Genomic DNA, 8,195 nt, shown 5'->3' with positions numbered 1-8,195 from the left:
TGAAGCAGACCTTGACCGCATGATTGATAACCTGCTTATAGAACCTCACATTATTGGCTTCTGTTGTATAGGTATTGCTTCCAAATTAAAACATTTCTTCCTAAATGGAGAAGGATAGTTCCTGATCATAGGCTTCTCCCACTTACATTAAATGGCAGGAAACACACACTGGAAAGAGACTACCTGCAAACTGACCAGAAAATTCCATAGATGTAGCTTTCACAAGTAGTCACCCATTTCAAGGTGGGCTTTTTGGTGATGCAGCTGCCTTTGAGACACCGGTGGCTTTGTAGGCAACTGATCATTCATGCTCAATAACCCCAACAAATTCACTGATTCATCAAGTCAGAGTTAGGCAGTCAACTGTTGGTATCCTATCTGGAGTGAATAGGTGTTTGTGCTTCTCCTGCCCCCAAATAGTCACACAGCAGGCTTTTAGTGATATGTATAGCAGGGAAAGCAAAAAATAAAAGCAAAAAACCCCACAGTGGGCTCCACGTGTCCCCATAGGCAAGTCTGGTCTCCTCACAGTCTATCTGTAAGATGACAACCTTGATGTACTAGCAATTAGGACTTCTTCCTCTTTTCTTTAATATCTATGATTTTTGTTCTCGCTGGATCCTTCATTTTGCATCTGGTTATGATAATTGACACATTCGGGTGTTATTTATTGTACAGTGGTTTTTCTTTCTTTGTGAATCAGTCTACTATTAAATTAATACCTAAGCTTGCTCTCTCTGTCTCTGTCTCTTTCTCTGTCTCTCTGTCTCTGTCTCTCTTTCTCTGTCTCTCTGTCTCTCTTTCTCTCTCTGTCTGTCTCTCTGTCTCTGTTTGTGTGTGTGTGTGTGTGTGTGTGTGTGAACTGTTCTTCTCAAATACATAAAGTGCAGGCCTGATTTGCTGGGACAGGACTTTTACCGTATCTAGGTTTGGAAGGAATTCTTTGTGCCACAGCTTCATAAAAACCATCCATCCTGCATTTGGGCTTCAGATCACTAACTAACCCTTGCTCTTAATCTTAGGGCCAAGAATTTACAACTATTTTGCAGCCTTTTGTAAATAATTCTCCCAGGGTTCTTCCTTTAGCTTCCGCTCACCTTTTAGAGAGAGAGGGGGAGAGAGAGAGAGAGAGAGAGAGAGAGAGAGAGAGAGAGAGAGAGGTGTATCTGGAGGCTGACACACCTGCTGTGCCCTGTGGGGTCCTGAGGCCCTGAGGCCCTGCATCAACCTCCAGGACTGACTTGCAGAGTGAGTATCAGAGTGAATAGCCCTTGTCCTCCCCACTCCCCACTCCCCACCCAGAGTTGAATTAAGAGGCAATTAGCAAGAATGCGCCAAGCAAGGCAGGGATTAATGCACTTGTAGATTCGCTTTGCTTTGGTTTCAGGCTAATTTCTTGAAGAGTAAAGATCTGGAGGGTGGGTATGGTAAGGAGGGAAAGTCTACGGATTGTCAAGCTGTGACAAGGATAGACTGGGGAAAACAAAACATACGAAATGTGTTAAAAGTGTATAGGAGCCCAACACTGCATTGTCTGTCTTCATATGTTAAAGATACAGACAGTCTGAGTGTCACGCCGGCTGACCCCTTATTCTGCTCATTTACACAAGAGGAAAGGAAGATTGGGTGGGGGAGGGTTTTCTATGATTATTACTTAATGTGTAGAACTGGTCTAGAGTGGACACCTCCTGACTTGCAAATCACTGCCTTTGTTTGAATTTATTCATTCGGAGCATGTATCCTGGCTTCCCTGCTTACCTACCTACCTACCTCTTAAAATATGAAGGTAAAGCTTCAGTAAAATGCACAAAATCACAAACAGAATTAGACCTGGGGGGGTGTGCTTTCTTCATTTCTGTATTTTCATTCTTTTCATTTTTTTTTTCTTTTTCCCCCCACTATGTAAAAAACATCGAGAAATGCATAGCATGTGAGAGTAAATAGTCATTTTGGTTTGTTTCTGTTTGTTTCTGATTAGACAGGGCTCAGAGAGAACTCAGAATTAGAAAGCATAGTCCAGGAGCTATATTTATGTCTGCGTTTGATAATGTTGTCAGAGCTAAAGGATGTCAGCATTTCCTCAAATGCCCTCTCTCCAGGTTCTGCAACTTGGAATTGAAAATGAGCTCTGGACCATAATGCAGCACACCAGGTCTCAGATGAGGCGAGACAACTCCTATTCACAACTGCACTGGGCATTGTTGGGGTAGGAGGAAGCCAGGGTTTTCAACAAACTTGTTACAATGTGAGGTTTAGAGAACCTCCCTTCGACAGGGGCTGGGAAACAAAGCAGGTATTGCAATGATTCCCTTGTCAGCAGAATAGACCTGTTCATGAACTGACCGCCTCTGTCTTACAGTGAGTAAGTGAACGTGCTAAGAGAAGAAAATCTTCTTTCCCGGAGATCCTTTCTGAATACAAATCAAGGTGGGGTGTGTGTGTGTATGTGTGTGTGTGTGTGATATCTATGGCATGTTTCTCTACTACAGAATTTCTTTGCTCAAGGTGAAATGAAAGAACTTACTAGAAGTGAACATTAAGAGAAAAGAAAGGAACCGGGCAGTGGTGGCACACGCCTTTAATCCCAGCACTTGGGAGGCAGAGGCAGGTGGATTTCTGAGTTCGAGGCCAGCCTGGTCTACAGAGTGAGTTCCAGGACAGCCAGGGCTACACAGAGAAACCCTGTCTTGGGAAAAAAAGAGAGAGAGCAAGAAAAGGAAGGAGACTTGTGCTCATGAGTGTGTGTGTGTGTGTGTGTGTGTGTGTGTGTGTGTGTGTGTGTGTATTTATGTGTGTATGTTATATGTGTGTATATGTGTGTATGTCTGTGTATTGCATGTGTATATATGTGGACGTGTATGCAAGTATATGTATGAATATATCTGAATATGTGTGTGTCTGTATTTATGTGTGTATATATGTGCATGTGTATCTATATTTACATGTGTATATATATGTATATATTACTAAGTATATGTGTGTCTGTATTTATGTGTGTATGTGCATGTCTGTGTGCCTCTCTGCGTGTAAAACCTAGAAGAGAAAACAAAGGACAAAATGCTTGTGCCTGAGCTTCTTGTGAAAATGGTCCCCTCATGCCTTGTGTCTAGTGTGGTGCATCATCTATGTGGGGTGTGTCCTTTCGGGAAGGTAGTCCTCAGTCGAGCAGGAGCTCCTCAGCACTGAAAGGCACTTCAGGGACGGGTATTCTGGCTCCTCACCTGCTCAGAGATGTATACAGCACAGCTCTGAATACATGTCATGGGGAGCTCTGTAAGATCGAGCAGGCAGGGACATCTCAGAAAAACACAGGGAGGCCAGGAATTTCCTTAATAAGAAAAGCTCAGGAACCTTGGGAAGGTAGTGGAACTCTCCAGAAGGAAAAGGCTAATTAACATTCCTCAGATCACAGGGTGAGAAACAACTTGCCGATAGGGACACATTCCACAGGGTGGACCTTTGCCCACCTTCAGACAAGGGAAGTCCTTGCCACCTCATTCCCTGAAGACCAATCAGTTTAAAAAGTCACACTGTTCTACCAATCACATTGTGTCTAATGGTTGCTGCCCTGAAAATTGTATAAAAGCTCACTGAACAAGTTGTGCGGGGTTGCCTCCTTTCCTTAGGGTCTGGGACGGCCCCTGTGCACCGGAATAAAAATCCTCATGCTCTTGGCATCGGTCAGGCTCCATGGGATTCACTCAGGGGGTCTCCGGTAAGCTAAGGTTCGCCAGGGTCTTTCAGCTCATTCCTGTCTGGCAGTGTATGGAGGCAAAGTAGTTCTTATATTCAGAAAACCCTTCCATGCCTCTGGCTTCATCTGTGCTGAGTGCATTTCTGTGTTCTCTGTCTACCTCTCCTGTTTCTGACCTGCTAACTCACACAGTCATGAGTGACTACCACACTCGACGCGCGCGTAATTTCTTTTTACTCCAGTAGCTGTGCATGATAATAAAAGCCTTACATTCCCATTCTTGTCATGCATCGTGCTCCCCTGAGGACACTCAGCAAGCACTCAAGTAAGAAAGCCTGTGGGCTGCCACCGAGGACCTAGAACTGGGTTTCTGAGTCAACGCATGGGGTAGAAGATGACTTATATAACAGCGTTAGAGATTTGTTGGTCGTGAAGCTATCCCACTTTTGTTACAGTTTGATTCTTAAATGTCCCCCAGTCCCATGTAGGAAACCACGTGCTGTGTAGGGACTACCTGCTGACCAGAAAGCTTCATGGAGATGGCTTTCATGAGTTGTGACCCATACCAATGGGGACATCTTTATCGTGCAGCTGCCTTTAAGATACCCGTGGCTTTGTAGGCAACTTCTTGTTCATGTTCCCTGTAAGTGACCCCAATAGATTCATTGGTTATATGGGAAATAGATGAGGTGGGGACATAAAGATGAACGGTGGGATCTTGGGAAGAGATGGGGAGCAACTGGGGCAGAAGGCTGGGCCCTGCTTCCAGCCTGTTCCCTGTGCTTCCAATCTGCCTTATATGATGATGTGACACCCCACCCTCCCTCTGCTGCAGAAAGAGATGTCCTTAAACCACAGGCCCAAATGTGCTTTTCCTCCCTAAAGTTGTTCTCTTCGGTTATTCTGTCATGGCAACATGAAAGCAAGCAGCACAGCATCCATGTGCAAAGACTATACCCGGAGTCATTTATAATTGCCTGCAATCAATCTCTCTGCCTTTCTCCCCTGATGTGTAGAAGCGATGTCAAGCAGGTTTCACTGGGAGAAGAAAGAAATGAAACCATACATAATTTTTTCCAAGTTATTGTGTCAATAATTCATTGGGCAAATGGTCTATGCTTATATTTTAAAGTAGGTGGGTGGGCGTGGGGGATGACATAGAAAACAAAACATTTTGACAGTGATGCAAACTTAAGAGGATTCCTGACTGGGTTGGGGACAGGGTCAAGGGACAGGGGTGGGGGAGTGAGAGGGTGTTAGGTAATGTATCAGATGCTAGGTAAAGTATTTGCAAGCTCCAAATTATCAGAGGTTACTGGTGTTTTTTTCTCTAGGTTCAGTAGTTGCAACCAACTGGGACAGGTTAGGCTGACTCCATGACTGGCTTCAAATTGGCAGTTCGGGAGATTAGGCCTAAATCTCTTGTTTCCAAGAACTGGGCAAGTCCAGGCAAGTCCAGGCCCCACCTGACCTGGGTCAGCAGCAGTTTCCAGACTTTCCCAGCAACAGTTTCCAGTCCTCCACCCCCAAACCCTAGCCATGGCTCTGCAATGTCCCTAGAGATAGAGACAGAGGTCACCTACCCCTCTCTGGAATTTCCCCTAACTTGCTTTAAATCGTGCCAGTGAGCTCACTGGTGTGTCTCCATCTTGGTAATGGGAGACCTCTGTATGCTGGACTCCTGCACACTAAAACACTCTTTGCTTTTGCATACTATTTGAGTCTGAGGTATCATTCCTCATCGAATCCTGGACCCTTTCAAACAGAGCCAGGGAAATTTGAAGAAAAGAACATGTATTAGGGGCCTAAGCAGGCTACTTGTCTTTTATTTACTAAAAAAAAAAAAAAAAAAAAAAAAAAAAAAAAAAGGCTTCTCATTATTTATTGAACACCTTCTTGTGCTTTGGATTCAGTAATGGGGACTGGGAATAATATATACCATGCATATGACACAGACATTTTTATTTATTTATTTATTTATTATGAAAGACACACCAGGAAGCTGAGATGAAATCTGAGCAACAAGACTGTGCTAGAAAATATGAGGAAGATGAAAGGTGGGAGACTCGTCCAAGGCTGAGGGCGAGTGGAGCTGGAAGGCCAGAGATTGAAACTACAGGCTGGGGTGAAAGTTGTACAGTTGTAGAGAGGTTGTTTTGTTTTTTTTTTTTTGTCATGGCTAGACTCCCTGGGCATGTAAGTAGATTTGACATAGAAGTGGAGGAAAGCCAGGCAGTGGTGGCACAAGCCTTTAATCCCAGCACTTCGGAGGTAGAGGCAGGCAGATTTCTGAGTTTGAGGCCAGCCTGGTCTACAGAGTGAGTTCCAGGACAGCCAGGGCTACACAGAGAAACCCTGTCTCAAAAAACCAAAAAAGAAGGAGGAGGAGGAGGAGGAGGAGGAGGAAGAGAAGGAGGAGGAAGAAGAGGAGGAGGAAGGAGAGGAGGAAGAGGAGGAAGAGGAGGAGAAGTGGAAGAGAGTGGGCAAAGGCCCTTAGAATCATGGGAACAGGAGCACAGCCAAGGGGGTGGAGGTCACTGATGCCCGCTTTGCCCAAGTCAAGTCTTAGGGAGGAGCTGTATCCATATTTTCAGTGGGCAGGGGTTCTGTTGACATTGCAATGGCAGACAAGCCTGCTCAGTTTATCCCAAGCAGTGACTTGACTGCTTGAGGAAGACTTCTGGGGTTTTTTTTGTTTTGTTTTAAATGAACTTAGAGCTTAGCTTACAGCACTTTCATGCATACTGAGTCATGGTGGAGCTTCATCTTCCCCTGTCTTATCTCTCTCCTTCTTCCTGTCCCTGGCTTTCCTCAGGCACTTCCACCCTCAGCGTTTCCCTTTCACATCACTGGCTATTTCCTCCTCTCTCTGCCCTCCTCCCTTACGACCCCTCTCTCCTCTCATGGGCTCCTTTCTAGTTTCCTGGCCTCTATCTACAATCACCCCCTTGGTAAACACACACATAAAAATTAGAAGCTAGAATCCACATATGAGGGAGGACATATATTTCTGAGCCTGCATGATCCCACTCACTATTTTCCAGTTCTATCCATTTTCTGAAAGTTTTTTAAAAACTTTTTTCTTCCTTTTTAAAAAGTTTTTTTTTTAAATTTTAAATTTATTTTTTTTAAGAATTACCAGGGCAGTGGTGACACATACCTTTAATCCCAGCACTCTGGAGGCAGAGGCAGGTGAATTTCTGAGTCTGAGACCAGCCTGGACTATAGAGTGAGTTCCAGGACAGCCAGGGCTACACAGAAAAACCCTGTCTCAAAGAAAAAAAAAAAAAAAGATTTAAATATGAGGGCAGTGCCTGTGGAGGCCAAAAGAGGGCACTGGATCACTAGGAATTAGAGTTACAGGAGATTGTGAGCTACCTGATATGGGTGCTGGGTCTGAAATCTGGTCCTCTTCAAGAGCAGTATATACTATTTAAACATGTATCTTCATACGCATTGGTGTTTTACTATGTCTGTTTGAGGGTGTCAGATCCCCTGGAAGTGAAGTTACAGGAAGTTAAGAGCTGCCATTCGGGTGCTGGGAATTGAACCTGGATCCTCTGAGTCATCTGAAAGAACAACCAGTATGCTTAGCCTCTAAGCCATCTTCCAAGCTCCACAGTAGGCACTCTTAACTTTTGGGCTATCCTACCAGTCCTTTCATTTTTTCTTTATGGCTGAATAGAATCCCATTGTGTGTGTGCATGCACCACATTTTTATTATCTACTCACTAGGTGTTGAATAGACATCTCAGCTGAGTCTACCTATTATGTCTGGAATAGCAACAAACATGAATTCAGAGGTATCTCTGTGTTAGGATATAGTGTTCTTTACATTTACATTAGGGGAGGTATAGCTGGATCCTATAGTAATTCTACTTTTAGCCATTTAAGAAACCTCCACACTGACTTCCATAGTGGCTACATCAATGTACATTCCCGCCAACGATGAATAAGGATTCCTCTTTCTCCACAGGATTTACCAGCATTCTTGTCATTTCTTTTCTTAATGATAACCACTGAAAGATTTTGTAAATCCAAGAGATTTTGTTATGGCTGGCGCAGTCTTGCAATCCCAACTACTCAGGAGGTTGAGGCAGGAGGATCACCGTTCAAGGCCTGTCTGGGGAAATGCTAAAGCCTCCTGTCTCACAGTAAAGCCTGCAAATAGGACTGAGAATATTCCCAGCTTTCTGTAAGGCACGGACTTCCGTTCCCTTTTGCATGTGTGTGAGAGAGAGACGAGAAGAGGGGACTGCGCAGCATTAGTTAGGTTTCTGTTGCTGTTACAAAATACATCATCAAGGTCACTTATAGAAGACAGACTTTGCTTATGGCTTCAGAGGGTTAAAGTCCAGAATGGCAGTGACCAACAGGCATGGTCCAAGAATAGGAGGCTTGCACCTTTAACTGAAAACTTGAAGCAGAGAGAGAGAAAGAGAGAGAGGGAAGGAGAGGAGGGAGGGAGGGAGAGAGAGAGAGAGAGGGAGAAAAAGAGAGA

The sequence above is a fragment of the Mastomys coucha genome, unplaced genomic scaffold (genome assembly GCF_008632895.1).
Source record: "Mastomys coucha isolate ucsf_1 unplaced genomic scaffold, UCSF_Mcou_1 pScaffold12, whole genome shotgun sequence".
Lineage (NCBI taxonomy): Eukaryota > Metazoa > Chordata > Mammalia > Rodentia > Muridae > Mastomys > Mastomys coucha.
This window is presented reverse-complemented; position numbering follows the sequence as displayed.